Here is a 10,826-nt window from a genome sequence, read left to right on the forward strand (position 1 = left end):
AGAAACTAAATAATAAACAGTTAGCGGTCAAGCCGCAACACACGGCTACGCCGCGACTCACGAACACCACAGGATGTTAAAGGTGCTCGGTCGGACTCCAGGAATAGATGACAACTTCCGAGTACTGGACCACTGAGGACAGGAACAACCGGATTGAGCAGGACTGGAAACTCTCTGTAACTGACACAGCAAACAGGAAGCTATCACCGGCGTCTGTGAGAAGTCCGGAGAGTGCTTAAATTTGGGAGCCCTCCAATCAAGATCCAGACAGGGTAATCACATAATCATGCCGTGCAGCTGCATGCTGCACGGCCAGGATACAATTGAACTGATTAATTAAGACCCAGCAACGGGGAACGCGGTCCGACCGTGGCGTCCCCGTTGCTAGGGTCTGGGCGGCTCCGTGCGCCCGGCGTCTAGCGTTGCTAGGGAGCCGGCGGCTGTCTGCCTGCGGCGTCCCTAGTTGCTAGGCGCCGGGCCGCACTGACGGGCGGACCCTCGGCGCCTAACAATACTATGGCAAATCTAAATGATGTCATCCTTGTGCTACATTTCTAAGCAATTCTATTATTCTAAGGTGGCTATGACATTGGACTAAGAAATCTCAATATGTATAGTTTGGAGCAGAGAAGGGAAAGGGGGACATGATAGAAATGTTCAAATATATCAAGGGTGTTAACAAAGTCCAGGAGGGAAACATTCTCCAAATGAAGAGAAGCAATAGGACACGAGGACATGCACTGAGACTGGAGGGGGGGAGGTTCAGGGGAAATTTGCGGAAAAAATACTTCACAGAAAGGGTGGAATAGCCTCCCATCAGAGGTGGTAGAGGCTAAGACAGTAGAGCAATTTAAACATGCATGGAATAGACATGAGGATATCCTTACAAAGAAAGAAGGATCAAATAAGGTTTGAGATATAAATATGGTAAAAAAAGAAAAGAAAAAAGGGGGGCAGACTAGATGGGCCAAGTGGTTCTTATCTGTCGTCAAATACTATGGGGGTCATTCCGAGTTGTTCGCTTGTTGCCGATTTTCGCTATACTGCGATTAGTCGCTTACTGCGCATGCGCAAGGTTCGCAGAGTGCATGCGCTTAGTTATTTTACACAAAAGTTAGGTATTTTACTCACGGCATAACAAAGCTTTTTCATCGTTCTGGTGATCGTAGTGTGATTGACAGGAAGTGGGTGTTTCTGGGTGGAAACTGGCCGTTTTCTGGGAGTGTGCGGAAAAACGCTGGCGTTTCTGGGAAAAACGCGGGAGTGTCTGAATAAACGGGGGAGTGTCTGGGCGAACGCTGGGTGTGTTTGTGACGTCAAACCAGGAAAGAAACTGACTGAACTGATCGCAATGTAGGAGTAAGTCTGGAGCTACTCAGAAACTGCTAAGAAATTTCTATTCACAATTCTGATAATCTTTCGTTCGCAATTCTGCTAAGCTAAGATACACTCCCAGAGGGCGGCGGCTTAGCGTGTGCAATGCTGCTAAAAGCAGCTAGCGAGCGAACAACTCGGAATGAGGGCCTATGTTTCTAAAAAAAATTATATGTTTGGAATCTGTGAATTACTAGTGGATAAATGGACCTCTGTAGAATAAGGACACTGGGCATATCGTCACAATTTACCCTGACTACAAAAATCTTGAATACAATGAAACAGCCAAGAGACTTCAGGGTATATTTACAGGTACTAAGGTGTGAGTTTTTTTAGAAGTGGAGATGTTGCCCATAGCAACCAATCAGATTCCACTTAACATTTATCGAGCTGCTTCTAGAAGATAATAGCTAGAATCTGATGGATTATATGGGCAACATCTCCACTTCTAGAAAAACCCGCTCACTTTAGTAAATATACCCCTTGGCGTAAATGCTTATACCTGGCTCAATAGGGGTGGTATTCAGTGTACTGGTTGTTGGGATCCTGGCGCACAGTATACCGGTGCCGGAATCCCGACAACCGGCATATTAACACCTTTTCTCCCTCTTGGGGGAACACAACCCCCCTGAAGGGAGAATAGATAGCGTGGCGCGCGTGGCACACCACCGTGCCCACAAAGGGCTAATTTGCGCTTGCCCCGCTGTCGGCAAGCCGGCGGTCAGGATCCCAGCGCCGGTATGCTGGCCGCCGAGGACCCGGCCGCCGGCAACTCATACCACACCCCTCAATAGAACCCAACAAGTAACAATGGGCCTAATTTTGATTTGGTAGTAAAGTACAAAAGAGCAAGTACAGTAGCTGTGCTCCTGGATAAACCATGTTGCAAAACATGGAGTGCAAATACATTATTATTTTTGCATGCAGGGTGAATACTGGCTGCTTTTGCATATATATCACAAATACTGGATAGCTTTATTCTTACTCTGCATTTGGACATGTGCCCCTCAAATATAAACCTCTCAGCTGCAGTGTAGCATGGTTTTGCCAACTTACGCAGTTACTTGCTCTCTTTGATTTGCCTCCTACTCAGAATCAGGCCCAGTGTGACATAACCATACATTCATTTAGGGATAATCGTGCTTTATGTGTAATTTTAGGGTGGCATGAAGTGCACTGAATCAAATAACTGTACTGAAGCCAAATACTTCAAACATACAGGATTATATATAGGCTTACAATACTATCCCTGTAAACCGGGACACTAATGAATTACACAGGTTCTGTGGCTGGCTGACTTCAAGTCTGCATTTCTCCTGATTTTACTCAGTTACAGAACCTGTGTACTCCATGAGTGTCCCGGTTTAAAGGGATGGTATGGCAAGCCTATATATATATATATATATATATATATATATATACACACACACACACAAACACACACACACACACACACACACACACACACATATATATATATATATATATATATATACACAGGTTGAGTATCCCATATCCAAATATTCCGAAATACGTTTTTTTTTTTTACTGAGACTAAGATAGAGAAACCTTTGTTTTTTGATGGCTCAATGTACACAAACTTTGTTTAATACACAAAGTTATTAAAAATATTGTATTAAATGACCTTCAGGCTGTGTGCATAAGGTGTATATGAAACATAAATGGATTGTGTGAATGTACACACACTTTGTTTAATGCACAAAGTTATTAAAAATATTGGCTAAAATGACCTTAAGGCTATATGTATAAGGTATATGTGAAACATAAATGCATTCTGTGCTTAGACTTAGGTACCATCGCCATGATATCTCATTATGGTATGCAATTATTCCAAAATACGGAAAAATCCGATATCCAAAATTCTTCTGGTCCCAAGCATTTTGGATAAGGGATACTCAACCTGTATATATATTTGTGTAAAATTGTAAATACACACAAGCAGTTATGGTTTATATAGTACCACCCGCAGACTAATGGCAGATCAAGTTTGCTGAGGAAAGCATTTCATGCTGCCTCTTTAGACAGCTATTAATAACATGTTTTTTTTAATTTATATGATCCATACACAGTGACGCCATGGAATGTCCCACAGGAATGGCATATGCCTCAAAAGTCCCAAGCGTGTGTTTTCACTTTCCAGTTATTAATAACTTTGCTATATCAGTTATACAAACACTCGCAAATGAAACACTTATTTTAAATAAATGGTCAGACTTAAATCCATCAGTTAGGTCTGCGACTCTTACAAGGAAAATACAGAAGATGGAAGAGATTGAATCCTGCAATATTTCTACTGACGCCATAGATAAAGGGGTCCGATTATAATGAGGCAACCGTGGCAGTCGTTACAGGCACCAACTTCTGGAGGGCAACAAAATAAACTTAAGTTATTTAAAATGTTTTGATCCAAAAATATAAATGAATGGTATCTATCTTATTAGTAGTAATGATGTGGCTATGTGTTCTACTTGCTTATAAGAAGCTATAACAATATATGTATGGTACCATTCATATGTACACATTTGGGATGGCCATTGGTGTGTTCATGATCAGTGGTTGCCATCGATGGTGAAACTGTGAGTGGCCATCGATGGTCACCAACCATGCTATGGGAGACCATCGATGGTGATCCCTATTATTTCAGTAAGTGACCCGAGGGTCAATCACAGCCCGGGTGCAGGGCTTCGCGGGTGTCGGGTGCAGAGCTATGCTCTAAGTCCCAGCACCTTGCAAAATATAAATAAATTTTTGTTTATTCTGTGCCATCGATGGAGGTAAACCATCTGGGTCTCTCCCATTGATGGCAAAAGCATTCAACATTGGCCATGTTTAGAAATCATTGGTGGTCGATAGCCATCTACACATACAGTATAGGGGATGATCCAGAATCCACCTGTTGGTGGTGAGTATCTTGAATGTTTTGCATTGCACGTGCGGTGTATCTGCAGGATTATCTGAAGCGGTAACTGTCCTCACGAGTCTATTTTCATTGATTTGGACTCATAAAAATCAATGAGAATCGACCTTTAGTAAATACTCTTAGCAATCTTCCTGAGGCCAGGACGAGTGTGCACAACAAAGTTCTGTCCCCTTGTCCCACCTACATAATATATTTTAAAACTTTATGTCATCACTGTCCACCCATGGAGGAAATACTGGCTGTGGATCATTAGGTCGACAGTGAAAAGGTTGACAGTGTCTAGGTCGACCCCAAAAGGTGGACATCAAATGGTCAACATGGAAAAAGGTCAACATGGTCAAAAGGTCAACACGGAAAAGGTTGACTTTTTTTTGTGTTGTGTTCTTCGTCCAACCACAAGGAACCTCAATTAGCATACCAGGTCCCCTCGCATGGCAGGCTTCACTCACCATGCTTACCGTTCCCAATATACTGTAGTCCACAGAGCATACAATACTTGCCTTCTCTCCCAGAACATGTGGGAGACTCCTGAATCTCACGTGGCTCTCCCAGATACCTGAGTGAAATGGGCGGTCTGGTTGGTTGATGACGCAATTTGCAGGGGCAGTCAAAAAGTTGGGCAGAAGAGTGTTATTTATAATGCTAGAAAATAGTAAACGTATTTTTAATGTGCAGTCACACCTATGTTAAAAGATCTCAGATTAGTGAGCTCATTGGCTACAGAGCACACTTATTGGCCACCTGTGCAGGCTCTTTCTGTGACCATTGCAGATTTTTTACGCTTAGTTGGCAAAACTTTGTATGCAGCCACTACTGCATATCTGTTCACCTCTGAATCAGGCCCAAAGTCATATATTTCCAAGTACCCTTCCTTTAGCATACAAAGGTGTCAGCAGTCCTTTAGTGTTCGTCACATGATGGAAGATTCTGTGGCATGAACAAAAAGACATGCGCCCAATAGTGTAGTACTTATAACATGAAGGTGACAAGTGCTCACGTACAAAACTTGAAAATAAATCAGGCTTATTTGTTTTGTGATGGCGTGTGTGGATGCCGTCAATTTACTGGTCCTGGATACTGTTTGGAGAAGGGACCTGGTATGCTAATGATATGCAAGTAGAGATGAGCAGTCTGGGTCAATTTGAATCCAGACCGCTCTGAACTTGTTAAACAAAGCCGCATCCTAGTCCTGGCTCAGGGTTTCCCGCCAGGCTTGGATGTCAGATCGAGGTTGAACATCATCCTCCCGGCATCAAATTCTTGCAGGTTTTGGATTCCATATAAGGAGACGTGGGCAGCACCATTTCACTCCAGTCCAGTCAAGCTTCTGCTTGCTGCGCTCTGCTATGGAGTCTAATTCGATCACAGCAGTACTGCACTGACTCTGCATTGCCTCACCCACTGCATTCACAGTGTGACTCCATATTTGTCAGCAAAAAGTTTAAAAAATAAAAATAAAAAAATAAAAGTTTAAAAAATAAAAATTGTATTAGTACTTTTCAGAGCACGGCACCTCAGTACGTTGTAGTGCTCCAGAGCGTGTGCGTAAAAGTGGTCTACCTCCACACAGTGTGAGCCAAGCTGATAGTTTAAAAAAATAAAAATTGTTGTATTTGTTTGTACTGTGCACTGCACCCCAGTATGCTGTAGTGCCGCAGAACGTGTGCTATAAACTGGCGTGTGTTTGTGCCGCTGTTCTGTCGCTTAATAACCAGCCAGCTCGCTGCAGCCTTTGGCCAATAATGGTAAAAACAATATTGTGAGCTGTGAGGTGGTCAAAATTTAAGGAAAATTAGTGGAAATTAATGTTATTGAGGTTAATAATACTCTTAAGAACAAAAAAGGCCAAAATTATGTGATTTGAGCTTTTTTTGGTCAATTTAAAAAAAAAATGCAATTCAAAATCCCAAACCAGTCACAACGGTTTGGCAAATGAAAATACAAAGCCGGATGACAAATCAGAGCCAAATCCAAATCCAGCAAAAATGTTCCAGCGCACATCTCTATATACAGAGGATACCAAGAGTGTAATACTGTAAAATCACATACTGTATGTGCTGAACTATGTTACTGCTTTTATTACTCACTCTGCGCATAGGTGTTGTTCTTGTAGTCTCCCTGAAATACTTCTTCATACTGCATGTAGGCAAGTACATGATGTGTTTATTGCATAAGGTTTACTGGGAATTATTTTTTTTTTCCTCCCCCAGATGAAATACTTTCAGTGTTTATTCCCTGCTTTCTAGCTATGACTCACAATTCATGTCTGCTCAGTCTGTAGTCATGCCTTTGAAATTGTGCTTACTTTGGCATCGACTTGCATGCAGGAAGTAATAATAAACTGGGCACAAAACAGAGGAAATAAAAGTCACATGTATTGGAAAATATTAGTGATGAGCGGGTTCGGTTCCTCGGAAACCGAACCCCCCCGAACTTCACCCATTTTACACGGGTCCGAGGCATACTCGGATTCTCCCGTATGGCTCGGTTAACCCGAGCACGCCCGAACGTCAACATCCCGCTGTCGGATTCTCGCGAGATTCGGATTCTATATAAGCAGCCGCGCGTTGCCGCCATTTTCACTCGTGCATTGGAAATGTTAGGGAGAGGACGTGGCTGGCGTCCTCTCCGTTTATTAATCTTGATGCAAAAATATTTGTGCTTATTCCTTAATTGGGGGACTGGGGAGCAGCTGTATTATATAGGAGGAGTACAGTGCAGAGTTTTGCTGACAGTGACCACCAGTATACGTTGTCTGCCTGAAAAACACTCCATATCTGTGCTCAGTGTGCTGCATATATCTGTGCTCACACTGCTTAATTGTGGGGACTGGGGAGCAGCTGTATTATATAGGAGGAGTACAGTGCAGAGTTTTGCTGACAGTGACCACCAGTATATGTTGTCTGCCTGAAAAACACTCCATATCTGTGCTCAGTGTGCTGCATATATCTGTGCTCACACTGCTTTATTGTGGGCACTGGGGAGCAGCTGTATTATATAGGAGGAGTACAGTGCAGAGTTTTGCTGACAGTGACCACCAGTATATGTTGTCTGCCTGAAAAACACTCCATATCTGTGCTCAGTGTGCTGCATATATCTGTGCTCACACTGCTTTATTGTGGGCACTGGGGACCACCAGTATATTATATTGGAGGAGTACAGTGCAGAGTTTTGCTGACCAGTGACCACCAGTATACGTTGTCTGCCTGAAAAACACTCCATATCTGTGCTCAGTGTGCTGCATATATCTGTGCTCACACTGCTTTATTGTGGGCACTGGGGACCACCAGTATATTATATAGGAGGAGTACAGTGCAGAGTTTTGCTGACAGTGACCACCAGTATACGTTGTCTGCCTGAAAAACACTCCATATCTGTGCTCAGTGAGCTGCATATATCTGTGCTCACACTGCTTTATTGTGGGCACTGGGGACCACCAGTATATTATAAAGGAGGAGTACAGTGCAGAGTTTTGCTGACCAGTGACCACCAGTATACGTTGTCTGCCTGAAAAACACTCCATATCTGTGCTCAGTGTGCTGCATATATCTGGGCTCACACTGCTTTATTGTGGGCACTGGGGACCACCAGTATATTATATAGGAGGAGTACAGTGCAGAGTTTTGCTGACCAGTGACCACCAGTATACGTTGTCTGCCTGAAAAACACTCCATATCTGTGCTCAGTGTGCTGCATATATCTGTGCTCACACTGCTTTATTGTGGGCACTGGGGACCACCAGTATATTATATAGGAGGAGTACAGTGCAGAGTTTTGCTGACCAGTGACCACCAGTATACGTTGTATGCCTTAAAAACACTCCATATCTGTGCTCAGTGTGCTACATATATCTGTGCTCACACTGCTTTATTGTGGGCACTGGGGACCACCAGTATATTATATAGGAGGAGTACAGTGCAGAGTTTTGCTGACAGTGACCACCAGTATACGTTGTCTGCCTGAAAAACACTCCATATCTGTGCTCAGTGTGCTGCATATATCTGTGCTCACACTGCTTAATTGTGGGGACTGGGTAGCAGCTGTATTATATAGGAGGAGTACAGTGCAGAGTTTTGCTGACAGTGACCACCAGTATACATTGTCTGCCTGAAAAACACTCCATATCTGTGCTCAGTGTGCTGCATATATCTGTGCTCACACTGCTTTATTGTGGGCACAGGGGACCACCAGTATATTATATAGGAGGAGTACAGTGCAGAGTTTTGCTGACCAGTGACCACCAGTATACGTTGTCTGCCTGAAAAACACTCCATATCTGTGCTCAGTGTGCTGCATATATCTGTGCTTACACTGCTTTATTGTGGGCACTGGGGACTACCAGTATATTATATTAGAGATGAGCGGGTTCGGTTTCTCTGAATCCGAACCCGCCAGAACTTCATGTTTTTTTTCACGGGTCCGAGCGACTCGGATCTTCCCGCCTTGCTCGGTTAACCCGAGCGCGCCCGAACGTCACCATGACGCTGTCGGATTCTCGCGAGGCTCGGATTCTATCGCGAGACTCGGATTCTATATAAGGAGCCGCGCGTCGCCGCCATTTTCACACGTGCATTGAGATTGATAGGGAGAGGACGTGGCTGGCGTCCTCTCCATTTAGATTATAAGAGACTGAGAGAGATTTACTGGAGCTGACTAGGAGGAGTACTGTTACTGTAGAAGTGTAGAGACTGAGTGGAGAGAGTTTACTAGTGAGGACAGTGCAGTTTACTTTATAATCCGTTCTCTGCCTGAAAAAAGCGATACACAGCACACAGTGACTCAGTCACATACCATATCTGTGTGCACTGCTCAGGCTCAGGCCAGTGTGCTGCATCATCTATTATCTATATATAATATTATATATATCTGTCTGACTGCTCAGCTCACACAGCTTATAATTGTGGGGGAGACTGGGGAGCACTACTGCAGTGCCAGTTATAGGTTATAGCAGGAGCCAGGAGTACATAATATATTATATAGTGAGTGACCACCAGACACACAGTGCAGTTTATTTAATATATCCGTTCTCTGCCTGAAAAAAGCGATACACACAGTGACTCAGTCAGTCACATACCATATCTGTGTGCACTGCTCAGGCTCAGGCCAGTGTGCTGCATCATCTATTATCTATATATAATATTATATATATCTGTCTGACTGCTCAGCTCACACAGCTTATAATTGTGGGGGAGACTGGGGAGCACTACTGCAGTGCCAGTTATAGGTTATAGCAGGAGCCAGGAGTACATAATATATTATATAGTGAGTGACCACCAGACACACAGTGCAGTTTATTTAATATATCCGTTCTCTGCCTGAAAAAAGCGATACACACAGTGACTCAGTCAGTCACATACCATATCTGTGTGCACTGCTCAGGCTCAGGCCAGTGTGCTGCATCATCTATTATCTATATATAATATTATATATATCTGTCTGACTGCTCAGCTCACACAGCTTATAATTGTGGGGGAGACTGGGGAGCACTACTGCAGTGCCAGTTATAGGTTATAGCAGGAGCCAGGAGTACATAATATATTATATAGTGAGTGACCACCAGACACACAGTGCAGTTTATTTAATATATCCGTTCTCTGCCTGAAAAAAGCGATACACACAGTGACTCAGTCAGTCACATACCATATCTGTGTGCACTGCTCAGGCTCAGGCCAGTGTGCTGCATCATCTATATATATTATATATCTGTCTGACTGCTCAGCTCACACAGCTTATAATTGTGGGGGAGACTGGGGAGCACTACTGCAGTGCCAGTTATAGGTTATAGCAGGAGCCAGGAGTACATATTATATTAAAATTAAACAGTGCACACTTTTGCTGCAGGAGTGCCACTGCCAGTGTGACTGACCAGTGACCTGACCACACTGACCACCAGTATAGTTAGTAGTATACTTATATTGTGATTGCCTGAAAAAGTTAAACACTCGTCGTGTGACTTCACTTGTGTGTTTTTTTTTTTTTTTATTCTATAAAAATAAAACTCATTCTGCTGACAGACAGTGTCCAGCAGGTCCGTCATTATATAATATATAATATATACCTGTCCGGCTGCAGTAGTGATATATATATATTTTTTATATCATTTATCATCCAGTCGCAGCAGACACAGTACGGTAGTTCTGTGTCTCTGCACTCGGCAGGCAGTCCGTCCATAATTGTAATACCACCTAACCGTGGATTTTTTTCATTCCTCTTTATACATACATAGTTACATAGACATCTTCTCTTTATCAACCAGTCTATATTAGCTGCAGACACAGTACAGTACGGTAGTTCACGGCTGTGGCTACCTCTGTGTCTGCACTCGGCAGGCAGTCCGTCCATAATTGTATACCACCTAACCGTGGTTTTTTTTCATTCTTCTTTATACATACATAGTTACATAGACATCTTCTCTTTATCAACCAGTCTATATTAGCTGCAGACACAGTACAGTACGGTAGTTCACGGCTGTGGCTACCTCTGTGTCTGCACTCGGCAGGCAGTCCGTCCA

Source organism: Pseudophryne corroboree, chromosome 6 (genome assembly GCF_028390025.1).
Source record: "Pseudophryne corroboree isolate aPseCor3 chromosome 6, aPseCor3.hap2, whole genome shotgun sequence".
Classification (NCBI taxonomy): domain Eukaryota; kingdom Metazoa; phylum Chordata; class Amphibia; order Anura; family Myobatrachidae; genus Pseudophryne; species Pseudophryne corroboree.